Source organism: Takifugu flavidus, chromosome 12 (genome assembly GCF_003711565.1).
Source record: "Takifugu flavidus isolate HTHZ2018 chromosome 12, ASM371156v2, whole genome shotgun sequence".
Classification (NCBI taxonomy): Eukaryota; Metazoa; Chordata; class Actinopteri; order Tetraodontiformes; family Tetraodontidae; genus Takifugu; species Takifugu flavidus.
This window is the reverse complement of record NC_079531.1, coordinates 7,354,634-7,369,556: the sequence shown is the minus strand read 5'-3', so window position 1 is coordinate 7,369,556 and position 14,923 is coordinate 7,354,634. Positions and strand designations below refer to the sequence as shown.

The following is a 14,923-nucleotide window of genomic DNA, read 5'->3' as shown; positions in this document are numbered from 1 at the left end:
TGCAGCTACATTCAGGGTGATCTTTAAGTAAAATAAATGTTGATTAACATCATTTGTCTCAATAAATGATGTACATTTCCCATGAAATGCCAGAACAGTGATGAATTTTGAACCTTTCATAGTTTTTTCCCTGTGTACGGGCTTAGACCCAATGAAAAAACACTGGCTGAAGCCTATCAAATATTTAAAATGCACTTTTATAGAGAGAAAGGTTTCAGAGGAAGGGAAACAGGGAAAAGATACTAACCAAAAATGTCAACAACCACTGCTTTAAATGCATGATCAGAGAGACAACTAAGCCTGTGATTCACTTAAGGACAAAAGCTCCTCTGTGAGACTCCAATTTCCTCCTGCCAGGCAGGAACTGCCTTGCTCTTCATTCCTGTCCGTGTATTATTGTATTCCACATATTCTCTCTGCTCTTCCTCTCGTCAGCTGCGTCTTATCCAGCACTACGACCTAACGTGTCCATGTCTGACTAGTGGACGTGCGTTATTATCATAGATCTGATCCCTGCTTCTCAGCCTCACTACAACTGGACATCCAATATAGGTGCCGACTCATCTTAGAGAAACTCACCGCACCAGCGCAAACAAACCATGGCAGCACCACACGGTAAATACGTCCAATACACTCGTCAGGAGACAGAATTCGCTCAGATAAACAGCTATGTTATGTCTGTTTCAGTCAGTGTTCTGTCCATACCACAGAGCCAAGAAATGATCTAATCTTTTCCCCGATGAGCCTTTAGTTTGGACAGCTAGTCTAATTATGGTGGTGTTGTTGTTTTTGTTTGGTTTTACAAATAAGTACAAACTGCACCTTTCATTTTCAGGGATCTATCTATCTATCTGACTTTGTGTTGCCATTTTATAGATCTTTAATTACTAACAGAGAAGGTTGCATTCCACGTGGTGACTCAAACAAAAATGAGCGATCGGGGCAACGTTGCCGCCCCGACACTTTTAATACCGCCAATTTCAACAGATTTGGAATAAATACTTGTTTCGCCTTGTTCATAAAACCATTTTGAATTGTGCAACAGATGCCTTTTATTTACCCGAGACATATCTAATAAAGATCCACAATAAACCAGTGCTTGCTAAAAGCCATTAGCCCAGTTGCATTATAGCATTTATAGCTACATTCAAGCTACTGGATAATAATAATTTGCTTCTGATTATTACTGACAATACAAGAATAATGTTGTTAAATCCTTTCCATCTGGACATGCAACCTGCAGGCTTTGAATATAATCAGGTCTTATGATCCCTTCAGGGAGATCTTACATCATCCAGAGATCACCCAAACTGTTTCTAAGTGACAGATGGTCATCTCACACACACAGTAATCCTACACCTACACCATATGCTCCAACATAGATACGGCACGTTCTCCATTCACAGTGAACAACTGTCCTTTATGTTGCTTCCTTTCTCTGGTGTTTTTTAGACATATAAACAGCTAGTTTTGTTTTTTTTAATGTTCTGCTTTCAGCTGAAATGTTGCGGCGATACTAAATGGCGGCACCAATTAAAGTTGAAAAAGGGACAAGGAGACCGTGAGGCAAATGACAGAAGATTCAACATACCAATTTACAATCTGCAGGAACTCTGACAAAAGGTGATGCTGGTTGTGAATGTGTTACGCTTAGTTACAGCGCATCAACATAAACTAGGATGTCAAAGCCTCGCCATATGAGATCTGTTCCTGTCATGTTCTCACGTGTGGAGCCAAGGTGCTAATGGGCTGGCATATACAACAGAGCTGTTGCAGCATCTTCACAACCTGTCAGTGGCACGAGATAAATAAGTCAATAGATGCACTTCCACCCACACGGCCAGTCAATCCTCTCAATCCTCCTCTATACAGCCGAATGTAGCAATAAAAAAAACATTACAGTAGCTGCACGGCCATCTGGTTCGAACAAACTTAAGGCAAACAAAGAAAAACCCACATATTCAAACAAAAGCTGCAGACATTTTTGGTGGATGAACAGTGAAATGTGTGAAGTCATAAAAATGATTAGGAGAAAGCAAAAATAGTTAAAGTGACTTTCAGGGGAGGAACAGCACTGGTTAAAACTGAAAGCAAACACTGCAGCTCACAATAACAGCTAAACTTTCCAGCCTCGCCGTGACACGCTTCAACATGCAGAGTCAATAAATAGACCACTACTTTCCCCACTTTTTTTGTCTTCTGTTCTCCTGGCAGTTATTTCCCAAACGCTCCCATTGATTTCACCAAAGTAATTCCCATCATTCTTGGCTCGTCCAATTTCTTCCATCAACAGTGCATCTAAAAGCACTGTGGAAACGTGCTACATGACCTGGGGACAGGATTAACTCACAAGTACCTCAGACACGCTTGTACAAAAGCATGCACAAGCAGTGAGGCGCCCAACAGACGGCAGATATGAACACGGCCGCAGAGACATGAAGGGTTAAAAAAACAACTCAAGAAGCCAAGGATGAAGTGGAAGATGGCTGCCAAATATGGATGAGTCACCTCGGAGAGAAAAACAGCAATTGACATAGTTGAAAACACCTGAACCTGCCTCAGCGTAAATTGAAGCTAATGACTTTTTACCGGTTGCCACAGTAACCTACTGTTGGCGCAAAGGCACATGGTTAGACAAGCTTTTTTCCACATGATTCACCAATCTCTTCTCCTCTTCTTCTGTCAATTTCAGCCCCCCAGAGAGCTTCAGTCTCTTTCTAGCATAAACTCTGCCAAAGTGCAGCTCATGCGGAATTAATTGCAAACAGTTTAAATGGCCCTCAATTTTAGACTGAGCGTTTGTTTGGTGTTTCTGTAAGATTAAACCTACTTTTCCATCCTTAAAGTCATTAAAATACAAAATGAAATGTAATGCATAGGCTGTAAAACAGTATGAATATTAAAAAGACATTTTTAAGGCGGATTGTCTCGAGTTCATAAGGGTCATTCGGTGCCTTCAATTAAAAATCTGCCTCTAGACACTTGTTGGAGCACCGTTACAGCTCACGACCCAGCTGCTTTGCTGCCTACAGCAAAATTATTGTGCAAAAACAGATCTGCTGACTGTTGCTCCCTTACTGGCCAGAAACAGACAGACAGAAGATCAACAGGTCAGCAGAGTTTTTTTATAGATGTGTATAATTAAGAGGAAGATGTTCGCATAATTAAAAAAATGTAGTGTCAGGGATATCAATCGTGACCCATGGTGACCTCTTCCACCTACTTCCTTCAAGTCAAATGTCTAACATGTAATTTTCCCCCAAAGGTGTTTGTTTCTCTGTATCCTCCTTTTCTAGGCCAAGAGGAAGAGAAGTGTGTCAGGAAACACAGAGCAGGGAATTAAACCATTTGCCGAAACAGAAAAGGAATCGGGTTGGATTTTAAAGCAGCTCTATTGGCTCTAATCCCAGCCTTAACCCCCACCCCATGTGCACACACTATTAAATTCCTCTAGTCACTAGTGATGCCAAGACTCCTTTCCTTTTTCCCTCCCTTCCCCTCCACCCATCCCTCGTTTCACCTCTGACTGGCACTGTTGCTGCGAATCCCATGGGCCTCATATGAAGCCACTTCAGAGCAGATAAGTGCAGTCTTTGCTGTGGTTAGTGTTCTTTAACCGCCCCAAAAAATAATATCTACATCAAATTACATGTCAATACAATATGGTTTTCTGCATAAACACAGCATGACTGCTGGACGTATACTCTGGATTCTACAGTCTGATGTTTGGACACCTTCAACCAACCAAAAAGTGCGAAAATGAAAAGCCTTTAACCATTTTAATGTAGGAGGAACTTTCTCTTTGAGTACTTGGGCGATGTAGTCATAATAACCTCACAAAAACATTTGCAGCTAGAGGTACCATCTTTGTCTTTATAATCCTTGATTTCAGACAAAAGGGAGGGGTCTGAAAGGGTGGTGCATGCCCCTCCCACCCCCCCTGTAAAAAATACAGAGGTCCATCCATGGAGGATGCTCGCGAAGGTCGTTGCTATCCTGAGAAGGTAAGGAGGGATTACTGTGCCGGTGACCAGGCGACACACATAAGGGCTTACGGTTCTCTGCCTTGTCTCTTATCTCTCTCTCTAGCTTCCTCTGAACATCTCTCCGGCTTGCTTTGTTTTTGTTCTCTCCTATCTCCTTGAGGATTTGAACTGAAAGCGAGGGAGGGGGCGTGAGTCAGCCAGTGTCTCATCCACCCCCCCCCCCACACAACAATGATGAGATAAAGAAGCTATGCGTGACCCGGGCTGTGAGTGCAAGGCCTCGACACACTGACCAAATGACCTTGGAGAGGCTCATTCAGAGCGCTTTAACACCCTGCAGCAGGGCACAATCACAAATACGAACACAACAGGACCCACTGAGGGAGGAAGGATATGAAAAACAAATGACTTAAGCCAGATAAAGCCCGGGTCCCCTCGCTCTGACTTGCTGCCACGGTGGAAAAGAAAGTGAGAGACTTTAAAAGGTAGTGTAATAAAAGAAGGGAGGAAAGCTGAGTCATCCTCTGAAATATGCCCCTGCAGTTATTACAGAGGGGATTCGTTTACAAACGCCTTAACACAAACCAGTAAAAAACAACTTTTTACTTCATAATTGGCGTAAGCAATCTACCGACAGTACATGACAGGAATTAATACCCTTTTGGTGACTGTGGCGGCTCCTGGCTTCTATCCCATAATCCATTCTGACATTTCAGTCCTCAAGTGAGGCTTCTGTTTCAGCAGCAATGCTCAATCAAAGTCTTGGCACAGTAAAGGCATAACGAACAAGTAGAATTGAAGAAGACACATTTAAAGACAAACCACACTGGGAAAGAAAAGCAAGGATAATTTAAAGGCAATCTAATACTGCCCCGATGGGTAAATATTGTCCCGTTTAACACAGGCAGGTCTTTCTCCACCGCCTATTAAACCCTATCCCATCATCTCCCCATTAACTGGCCTGTCAGGTTTGCTGTTTGCTGGGCTGCTCAACACGGTGACATGTTTACCTCCAGTCAGATTCCCATTTAGATCGCTGAAGAAACGCAGAGAGGCGTCTGTGTGGTGGTGTCCAAGAGTCACGCGGCTCGCTGAGATTTGGTTATTGTTGCCTTTGTCACCATAAACGCTTTGAAAAATAAACAGCGCAGCCAGATTAGTCTGGGGGAAAAGCTCAGCAGCTATTTATTACTAATTAGCAGATGCATTTAAAATCAAGCGCATTAAGCTTCAAACTGGTAGGTCAGTACCCTGCATTAACACACATTAATAGCTTGGATTCTAAAAATAAAATATGCACATATGTATATATATCATCTATAATGTCAAAGAGTACTGGACTGGGCAGGAAAACTGGATTGCTACTTAAGGAGCGTTTAGTTTGGCCACTTTTTGTCTAGCAGCATGACGGAAAGTGATTGTTTTTGCAGAAAGTATGTGGGGGAATGGGAATTTTACTCCCAGACCAGAAACCCAAACCTGTAGCATTGTAAAGTTTCATGATATTCTTGGGCTCTCCTTCAAACTAGAATGCATTAGCACAACAGTGGGTAACACACTGCCACCGGTAAATGTAAGCTGCTGAAGAGCTTCAAAGAAAAGACAGCGAGTTGTGTTTTATACATCTGTCATCCGATTCGGAATGATTTGGCTTCAGTGCCGTCATGTTACTGCAGGAATACAGAAACATAATAAGCCGGGATGATGCTGTCAGAGACCCCATCATCCCAGTCATATCCACCTCAACGTGCACTTGGAGCTGTACCAGTTTGCCTTTAAAACTGCCTGACAAATGGCAACAAACCAAAAATGATATAAAACAGTGGGTTTGTTTCAGACTCTGCTTGAGACTACAGGATAAGGCATGAGCAGACTTACAATCATCACAAAGACACAATTACTTTGTCTCTGTTTGTGTTATGCAGCGCACAATTACAATCTTTACGGCACAAATGGAAATACAGGAAACTGCTGTTGTGACTAGGATTACAGAGAAAAACCAGAAAATGAACAGAAAGCAAGGATGACACAAAAAGTGGGGAAAAATACAATGCCCCTCTGCTCCTGCTGCAATTAATGTACAGCCCTGTGCAAGCAGCTGCAGCTCTGATTTACAGACACATTTAAGTCCACTACAGGGCTATTAGCCTTTTTAAAACAATCCCCGGCAGCACAAAAGGCTCTAATTTGTAGCCTCTAGCATAAAATAGTCAGTCTATCCTGTTCGCCTCATGATTAGGAGTGATTAATAAAACTTACTTTTTGCCACTACATGCTGCGATAGCATCTAGTTTGTCTGTAATTATGGGCCACATCAGATACACACTCATGATGAAGTAAAATGTATATAATACAATTGGAACATTAATTTGGAAGGTTTTAGCTTATCTCACTGTATGATTAATCTATTCAACTAATGTGGAACAAAGTTAATCCTGCCAACAATCTGTATGGGATGCGGGTTGCTATCTAAATCCCCAAGGACCTGAATATTTTTATCTTGACCACCAGCTCTTCCCTGCAGTAGGTGTAAGACCGAGGGACCACTCATCTCATGAGTTTTTTTCTACTCGTGTGTAAATTGGAGGGGGAGGGGGGCATCCATGACTGTTACATGTGCAAACAGTGATTATACACGTGTAACCTGTGAACATCTCGTGTCGCCCAACAGTTTTATTTCACGCAGACTTGCATGACGCACTGTCACACCAAGAGTTCTTGCTGTAAAGACAATGCAGCTGGACCAGAGTGGTGACAACACTGCCATTCATCACTGTGCCCCCGAGACTCTGTGTCCTTCCACAGTGACAGCGAGGCATGCAAGCTCACACAAACACACAGAGTTGTGGTACAGAGAGTACAGATGTGCAGTAGAGGAACCCATGAGAGCGTTGCTATCAAATGGTTACTTGTCCGTGTTGGGGCTAAAGGATTTATTGCATCTGCAATAGTGTTGTAATGTCTTAAAACCGAGGCTTTCAAACGAACTGCCAAGGCTGCAATTACACTTAGGGCACGTGATATACAAGTGAGAGTAAAGCAGTCGGTTCGACGCTGCAGTCTATAATTACTGGTATCTAAAACGAGAACACAAAGGTATATATTTGTTTTGAGTGTTAACTCATTCTCATGAAATCGTAGTAAAAAAGCAACTTACACAGTCACAAGAAGCACACCTCAATACAATATTTCCCAAATCACTGAGCCTTGGTGTCTGTGTTCATGGTTGTATTCATATATTATTCATGTGCATGCAAGTGCAGGAATAAAGCGACTCTGCTATTAGAGATAAGGGGCTCCTTTATTTTGGTCTTGTGTGTCAGTGAAAGCGTGCAAGTGCGAGTTCCTCCAAATTGTCTATCAAACAAACTGTTTGTTACAGGCGAAGGACACGTGCAGTTTCCAGTAAAAAGAAATAATGAAAGAGGGTTTCTAAAATGAGGAAAAATAGAGCTGTAGGAAGCTCTGCTTTCAGAACTCGATAATAAAAGCTATTAAACATGCATGAATTATTATGGTGCAGTGCAGACATCCCGGGATTTGTTGTTTCAGCGTCGAGTCCAGGACTGCTGTGGCCTGCGACAAAAATGGTACGCTAATAATGTGCGTGTTGTTACACACGTGCGTGTCGACAGGCGGGAGGCGCGCGCGAAAGCCCACAATGGAAAAGTCGGTCAATGAATGGGAGGGGGCTGACCGAGTAGCAGGTGCTGTGGTGGCGGAAGATATGGCTTCTGTCCACCTCAGCATTTCTAAACACTCACAGTTATCTTCCCTCTTCACTGGAGGAGAGGTCAATCCATTTTTCTTTTCTCCTCCTGCTCCCCTTCCTCTTTCCCTCTCTCTGCCCCAGCTGCTTCTCCAGACTCATTTATCTAGTTGCCACCTCTCCTTTTATACTTCCCTCTCTCATTTTGCAGTTTTTTTTCCCAGGAGTCTCTGGTGTGTTTTTTCCCTTCCACTCTACCCTTCGCCTCACTATCCCCTCCTTCCTCTTTTACTCTCAATGGAACAGCGCATTCAGCAACAAAACAAAGCTGCCTGGAGCATCACACGCCGGCTAATCAAGCAGGGCCAGAATTCAGCAGCCTTCAGAACCACTCTAACATCAGGATACCAGGCAGAGCTGGAGTGGAGCGGTGGAGGAGAGTCACCAGAGGAAAGAAGGAAGGATAAAAATACAAGGAGCAATGATGTCTATTAAAGACGATGCAGGTGATGACCAGCAAGTGTTTTAATTTCAATTGCTCTATCTGTGTCTCCATTTGGGGTGTTTAAAAATGGATGCGTTCGCACAGGAGGGAGAACGAGTCTGCCACTGTATAGCCGAGTGCTTTATTCTTTGAGATGCCATCGCCCAAAAGGAGGTGCAGGTATGATCATGAGGAAACCCAACGACAGTCAGCTGCAATGTCCTCCCAGGCAGAGGAAGAACATCTACAGTTTAGGTTTGCCAAACACTCCTGTTCAGTTGGGGGAAAAAACAACACCGTTCGGCTTCAGGGAGAATTCAAAACAACAAAAGACGCTGGTCCTGAAAGATGCAGAGATAGGAAGAATATGTAAACATGCCAGAGCAACAACTGGAGGGCTGCTTCAGAAATCCTGCATGAACAATGAATTTCAGCAGCAAACCTGAGCTGGGAACAGAAATTTGTGTTGCAAAAACACGAGGAAGTCGGGCCCCTTTCACTCCAGAAGGAATCTGCAGGTATAGACGCTATCCCCAAAGTTCCAACACTCGTGCTGTACACCTTCTTTAAATGTAATTATAGTAACAGACATGTTTTTCAAACCACAGAAGACCCTCATTGTGCTCCATACATGCCTCGCTCTGAAGGAAATCTGCCATATAAACTCTACGTGTACATGATTCCCCCTCTTACTGACATAGAGTAACAATGGAGACCAAAAACGGATGGAACCGGGCTTTTCCTCTGTGTTGGCCTCTGCTTATACATCTATAGAGCTGTGTAAATATCCTGGAATCTTTTAGGTCAAAGTGACTCACCAGATGATCAGCGGGGCGTCCAGGAAGTCACTATACCAAGTCACGCTATACAGGCTGTGGGAGTATTTGTGCCTCAAAACTAACCCACATTCAAACGTTCAAATCTTCCCACATCTTATTAACCGCGTCGCTTTTCCCGGGCATAATTTAGCATTCGCGCTACAGGATACAGAGGTAAACTGGTAGTCTTAGAACATTTTATGTTGTGCACAGCAATGTCTCAGAGTGTGGCTGGGCCAGAAACACTAATGATGTTAATAGAAAAGCAGGAATGGTGTATGTACGGGTAATGGTGGCAGGCAACAGAGGGGAGAGCAGTGATGAAACTGAGCGGCGCAAGTGATGGTGTGGGGGAAGAGGGTGTGATGGTAGGATGGGATTTGAGTCTTTTAACTTCATTAGTTCCGCCTCAGTCTGGGGTCTGTAGATTATGTCTAATTAAGCAGCTTAACATGGCTTAAAAAGCACCACACAGAAAGCACAAGCGCTTTATCTGTCAACCTGCTCAAATGATTCCTCGCTTCTCCTTTTATTCCTGTGGCAGGCTAACAGAAATTCCCTTTGCATGGCCTTTATGCTCAGGAGATTAGAGGCTCCGACATTGTAGCATGAGCCGGATAGCTAGCAGCTGTGGCGATAGCGGTGTGGGCTGCATGGAGAGAAGGGTAGACGGCATGTGTGGCGAGTAGGGAAAGGCAGAAGGGGAGCCAGATGCTTCCTCGGCTGCAGGGGACAGAGACCATAAAGAAGGGTGGGGCCCACCTAACTCGATTTCTCCAGCCATTCCAATCAGAATTGGCAGACCAACCGGAATCAGTCACGATGGTCTGCTCACCGTCACAGGGTATTAACTCCATTACCAACCAAGTAATAGCATAACCACACAGAGCAGGGGCAAATTTCAAATTATGGCATCGTCAGTAAGATAAACATTTTTAAAAAAAACCCTCCAATGGAAGAGATTAGTAAATAATAATACTATTGAAAGGAAAATTTCAGCTTGGATTTGAGAAACCTCTCAGGACTAATTTTCAAGGCCAGACAATTCTATAAAGTCACATCGCTCAAAGAAATTATTTTAATCTTTCAAAAAAGTGCTAACCTTCAGTCCTTCCACTTCTTCCTTTAGAGGTTTTGGTGGTTTCATAGCCACAGCCACAGCATTAGTAACAGCAGTAAAATTAGTAGTAGTATGTGTTTTTACTGTTTATTTTACCACTTAACATTACTTTAATTTTCCATTTTAAAGTGTTCAAATAAAAGATTTTAGAAAAGCAGCAACCATATATTTACATGCTCAAAGTTACTATCATAACACTTTTATGCATCCGACTGATGTAATGACCACTATATCGCCAAATTTTACTGAAGAAATGCTACAATTAAATGCATATTTAATTGCCTAAAACTAATATATAGTAAGGTTAGGGGGATATAATTAACTTTTTAAACGTTTCTCAGCTCTTTTATGAGACATTAATGCTAAAAGCAGTGCAATAAAAAAAGAAAATGCTGACTTCCTGTGTATCACTGGCATATCGCAGCCTTGTTGAGCAACATATGTCAAAAACGTGATCCACTGAGGTCAGCTCTCATACACACGTGCACACAACCTTGATAACATAAAAACTCTGCACCTCAAGCTCGATAACCTGGTTTGGAAAAGAGCTCAGTGTGGATGATCTGTCAACAGTAGACATCTCTGAGGAGTCCAGCTTATATCAGCTTGCAAAATTAGAAGATTTTTCAGTATCGCTCTGGTTGTGTCATTTGCGACTGGCCCAATTTCTGCACCCAAAACTGGTACAGACTGTTAAAATACACACACATACTCGCAGTCGTAAACAGATTGTAATGGGCTAATGCGTCATAAACTTGTGTCATCCATTCTAGGAGCAATGGCTCTTAGCGGAGAGAGCCGGGTTTATTGCACACAGAAAAACTCTGAATTGGAAATTAAAGGAGAGACAACAAAAGTTGCAAAGCAGCAACTAATACAGCACTGAGGGGAGGAGAGGAGAGGAGAGGAGAGGAGAGGAGGGAGAGGAGAGGAGAGGAGAGGAGAGGAGAGGAGAGGAGAGGAGAGAGAGGAGAGGAGAGGGGAGGGGAGGGGAGAGGAGAGGAGAGGAGAGGGAGGGGAGGGGAGGGGAGGGGAGGGCTAGGTAGCCATAAGATAATAATTCAAAGCTGGAGAGAAAAAGTGGAGGGCTAACAATAGAGGGACATGAAGACTGAGCTGCAATCTGATAGAAGGGATTTGTCCATCCCTGGAAGAGTAATTTACTAAAGCCATTCTACAGAGGCCCATCATGGCGATCTGCTGGCAGATTAGGAGACAAAACCTCATCCCTCGCTTTCTCCCAGCCAATCAACACCCGTCAAACAGCCCAGTGCAGAGGATGGAGGGAGGACGGTGAGGGGAGGAGCAAATTTCCTGTCTCCGTCAACTAAATTTGGGGAGCTCCATAGACACAAGCAGTCAAGCACAAGTGTGAAAAATGCATACATAGGAGAAGATTGGACTGGAGTGGGAGCCGTTTCTGTTGCATTTCCCCACCCTCAGGATACGGCAGAACAGGCTGCTTTGATGCGAGAGCTGTCGTTCTGTCATTGGGAACGCATTAACGGCTTGTTTCCTCCACACTTGCTTGTCCTCTTTTTAACAGTTTGTGTCCTGCCCCGGAGCCCTCGCTACATTCCTCTGTTGTGTCAGCCCCTTTTCCCCCCCCTCTGCCGCCTACCCGGCTCATTTCTGCATGCGCTGCAGAGGCAAGTGTTTCCCAGCTGTGCAGGCAGCAAGACATATTTACCACGATGCATCGTTAGGCAGCCTCAGGAGCGCCGCCAACATTACCATCAAGCCCTAGCAACCTTCATCATACCGCTTCAAAAGAACTCAATGGGTCAGCGTAAGAGCCGTGACCGAGTTATATCAATAATTTATGTTGATGTCACCCAAAATAACCCTGTAATTGTTTTGGGACTACTGACCAACCTCACAACAACCCCAAGGACGCCCAGATCCCCCAAGGATTATGGCCAACACCATCCACCCATATCTCCTGTCAACTTTGACCTCTGGGTGGAGAAAAAAGGAGAAGTGAAAGTATGGCGCGACGGTCAATCATTTAGAGACCACACTCAGCCAAAAATAGTGTGGATTCCCACCTTGTGTGGTGGTTACAGGACAGGTTAAACTCCTCCCAAAGACCAGTTTGCTTGTATTAAGGAGAAAGAAGCGAGTTCACTACAGTCAACACAGCATGTCACAAATTAGCCCACATGTTTACAGCAACACCTACTCCGACAGCTCCGACACAGACCTACTTTCCCATCATTTCCTTTGCCATTCTTTTGTTTGTCTCGGTGACTGTTGAAAACCCTGTCACACATACACATGTTTTACACAGTATGCACAGCAGGAGGTAAAAATAATGAAAGCATCAACTTCTCTTTCTGGCAGGAACTCCAAATAAGCAAAGTAATTGCCAATTACTGGTATCGTGGTGACTTTTATCCCTGTTCATTTTTCCAGGGGTGTATGACACGTTTCAAACATTTCCATGACATGACAGAGCTGCGACTTCATCTGAAAACAATATCTTAAAACCCTTCATATGCTGCACAACTGGGGGTCTCATTCATTACCCGCGACACAAGAAAGATGTCACTCAGTCAACATGTGCGTTTCAATCGTGTCAGAATACAAAAAAGAAAAACTGACACATACCAGAACACTTTTGATTTAATGGAAAGCAAAAACATATTTATGATTGTAAAGAAAACATCAAATCAAACAAAGCAAACATGGGATCTAACGTTCTTAAAAAAAAATCCAAAAATTTGCATGGTGGGAAATAACAGCTGGCATGAAGGATTACCAAAACAGTAGCCGTTTCTTGGAATAACTCCCTCCTCGACTGATTTAAAGCTGTGAATGTATGAACATTTTATCACCATGGTGAAAAATAGCGCCAACATGGGCAGTACCCACAGTGCCCTTTGACACCGCTAAGCCCGCTAACATCCTTCTACCCAGCAGCTGTTTCCTATACACAACACAATTTTCCCTCCGAGTTGCACAACTGCATACCGAGCATCTGCACTTCCCTGAAAATGGGTTTCTCTCTGGCGATGCCAAGACTGGGAGAACACTTGCTATCTGCTAGCTGCATTATTATTCTGCTGTGCTGACACAGTGAGCCAGCTGCTTAGCCTGGGTGCTAAGCTAACTAAATGGGGTCATTGAATGGGAAGTTGAAGAAGGCCAAAAGCCAATATCTTCGGCTGCTGTTCAGTCTGGTCTGGAGCTCACACTTGCGTTAAATTATGAAAATTGACAAAGTTTCTGTACTTAAGTCATTGCATTTTACAAGATCCATGGATTATGGAAGAGATCAAATTTCAGCTGGGGGGGAGTAACCCTTGTGGTGCATGTTGTGATTGCCTGTTTCTAAATAAGTGTGTTTCATTGTGAGGAAAGGAGGAATATAAGTTTCAACTAAAAATTGAAATTATGCCTGTTGAGCAACCATTTGGATTTGAGGTTAGCCTTAAAAGAACAGCCAGGACAACCTGTAAACACTGCCAGGCATGAAATAAATAAAACCCAAACTGCCCCTCACCTGCCAGAGGATCTGGGTGGGGCCTATTGTTACACAGGTGGCAGCCACAATGAAAGGGTCACGTCCGAGAGGTGGAAAGACCGGCGAGAAGGACCAAGTGCTTTAACACAACTGGAAAAGAAAAAACCTTTTTATCAGGGGTTTTCCCTCTAAAACTGATGTAATCGAGTTACGTCATGTATGAGGAATGGAGTAGGTTCTGATCTCAGTGCCGTTACCGTCAGTTATGACGGACGCATCGTCATGCATTACTGGGATTCCTGAAAATAATTAAAGCAGAGTGAAGGTGTGTTAGCAGACCAGTGTCACCGACTGCACATCTCATCCTGCTCAAAGCTCAGCTTGTGAGGACCAATGGAACAAATCCTCCCATCCTGGATTAATAGTTCTGCCCCTTTTTATTACCAGTGTCTAACTGGTAGAATGGATTAAATGATTGTCTTAAACCAGTGCTAACCAACACTGCTTAAAGTTTGATGTTACAAATATCATAAAAATATGATAAAATGTTAATGATTCTATCCAGGCTTGCAGATTTCAGCACTCACAAATGCGCACACACAGACACACACACGCGCACACACACAGATTAACTGGTGGTTGAGAGAAGATGAATGATAACTTACATAAAATTGAATTAACAAGTCATGGGGGGACGAGACAGCCGGTAAAAACAGTTGAGGTTTTCTGTGGCTTGTGTGGCATTTTGTCAAGTCTGACACAATAATTGAAGCGGGCTTGGACACAGCTGCATTGTGGGCAATGTAAGATCAACTGTTTTGGGAGTTTGACCTATACTGGGAACAAAAACCTCAGTGGCTCTCCTCAGCAGATTTTGAGCAGTGGCCTCTCGCAGCTCCTTGAGGTTTACGGGAAAAAGGGATGTGAATCATTTCTTGACTGGTTGGCAGAGGAGATATTTGACGCTTCATTTTCAAAGATCACATCTACCTATACAAATGGCAAATCTGAAATGGTAATCCCAAAGTAAAGAGACAAAGCATGGTTCCCCAACTTGGATCCTCCGCTCCTCCGGCAGGTCACAGAAATGATCCCAGTCCGGCTTATCGGTGAAAATATAAAACCAATCATAGCTTACGCCAATTAAAAAAAACCTCAAACATGTTGACAAAAAAGCCAACGAGAATGTTCAGTGGCAGTTATGATATTTATGTCCAGTCGAGGTTTACCTTTCTCATCGTTATGCTCCATCTAGTCATGTAGATTTAAGCCATGACAGGTCTGGCTCGCCCTGACCTGACAAACTGCATTCCCAACGACCTTTTCTCTCATTGGGCAAA

At 43.5% G+C, this 14,923-nt stretch overlaps 1 protein-coding gene across 3 annotated transcripts in view; it reads right to left on the bottom strand.

Annotated features, from left to right (window-relative positions):
* arhgap35a (Rho GTPase activating protein 35a) overlaps positions 1–14,923 on the bottom strand; it is a 43,170-nt gene that overhangs the window by 21,657 nt on the left and 6,590 nt on the right. Inside the window, exon 2 of one of the 3 annotated variants that reach the window (XM_057050706.1) lies at positions 13,623–13,733. The exons of the other annotated variants lie outside the window; for them this stretch is intronic. The gene's annotated coding sequence lies outside the window, so the exon portion shown is untranslated. The remainder of the gene's footprint in view (positions 1–13,622; positions 13,734–14,923) is intronic. 3 annotated transcript variants of the gene reach the window in all.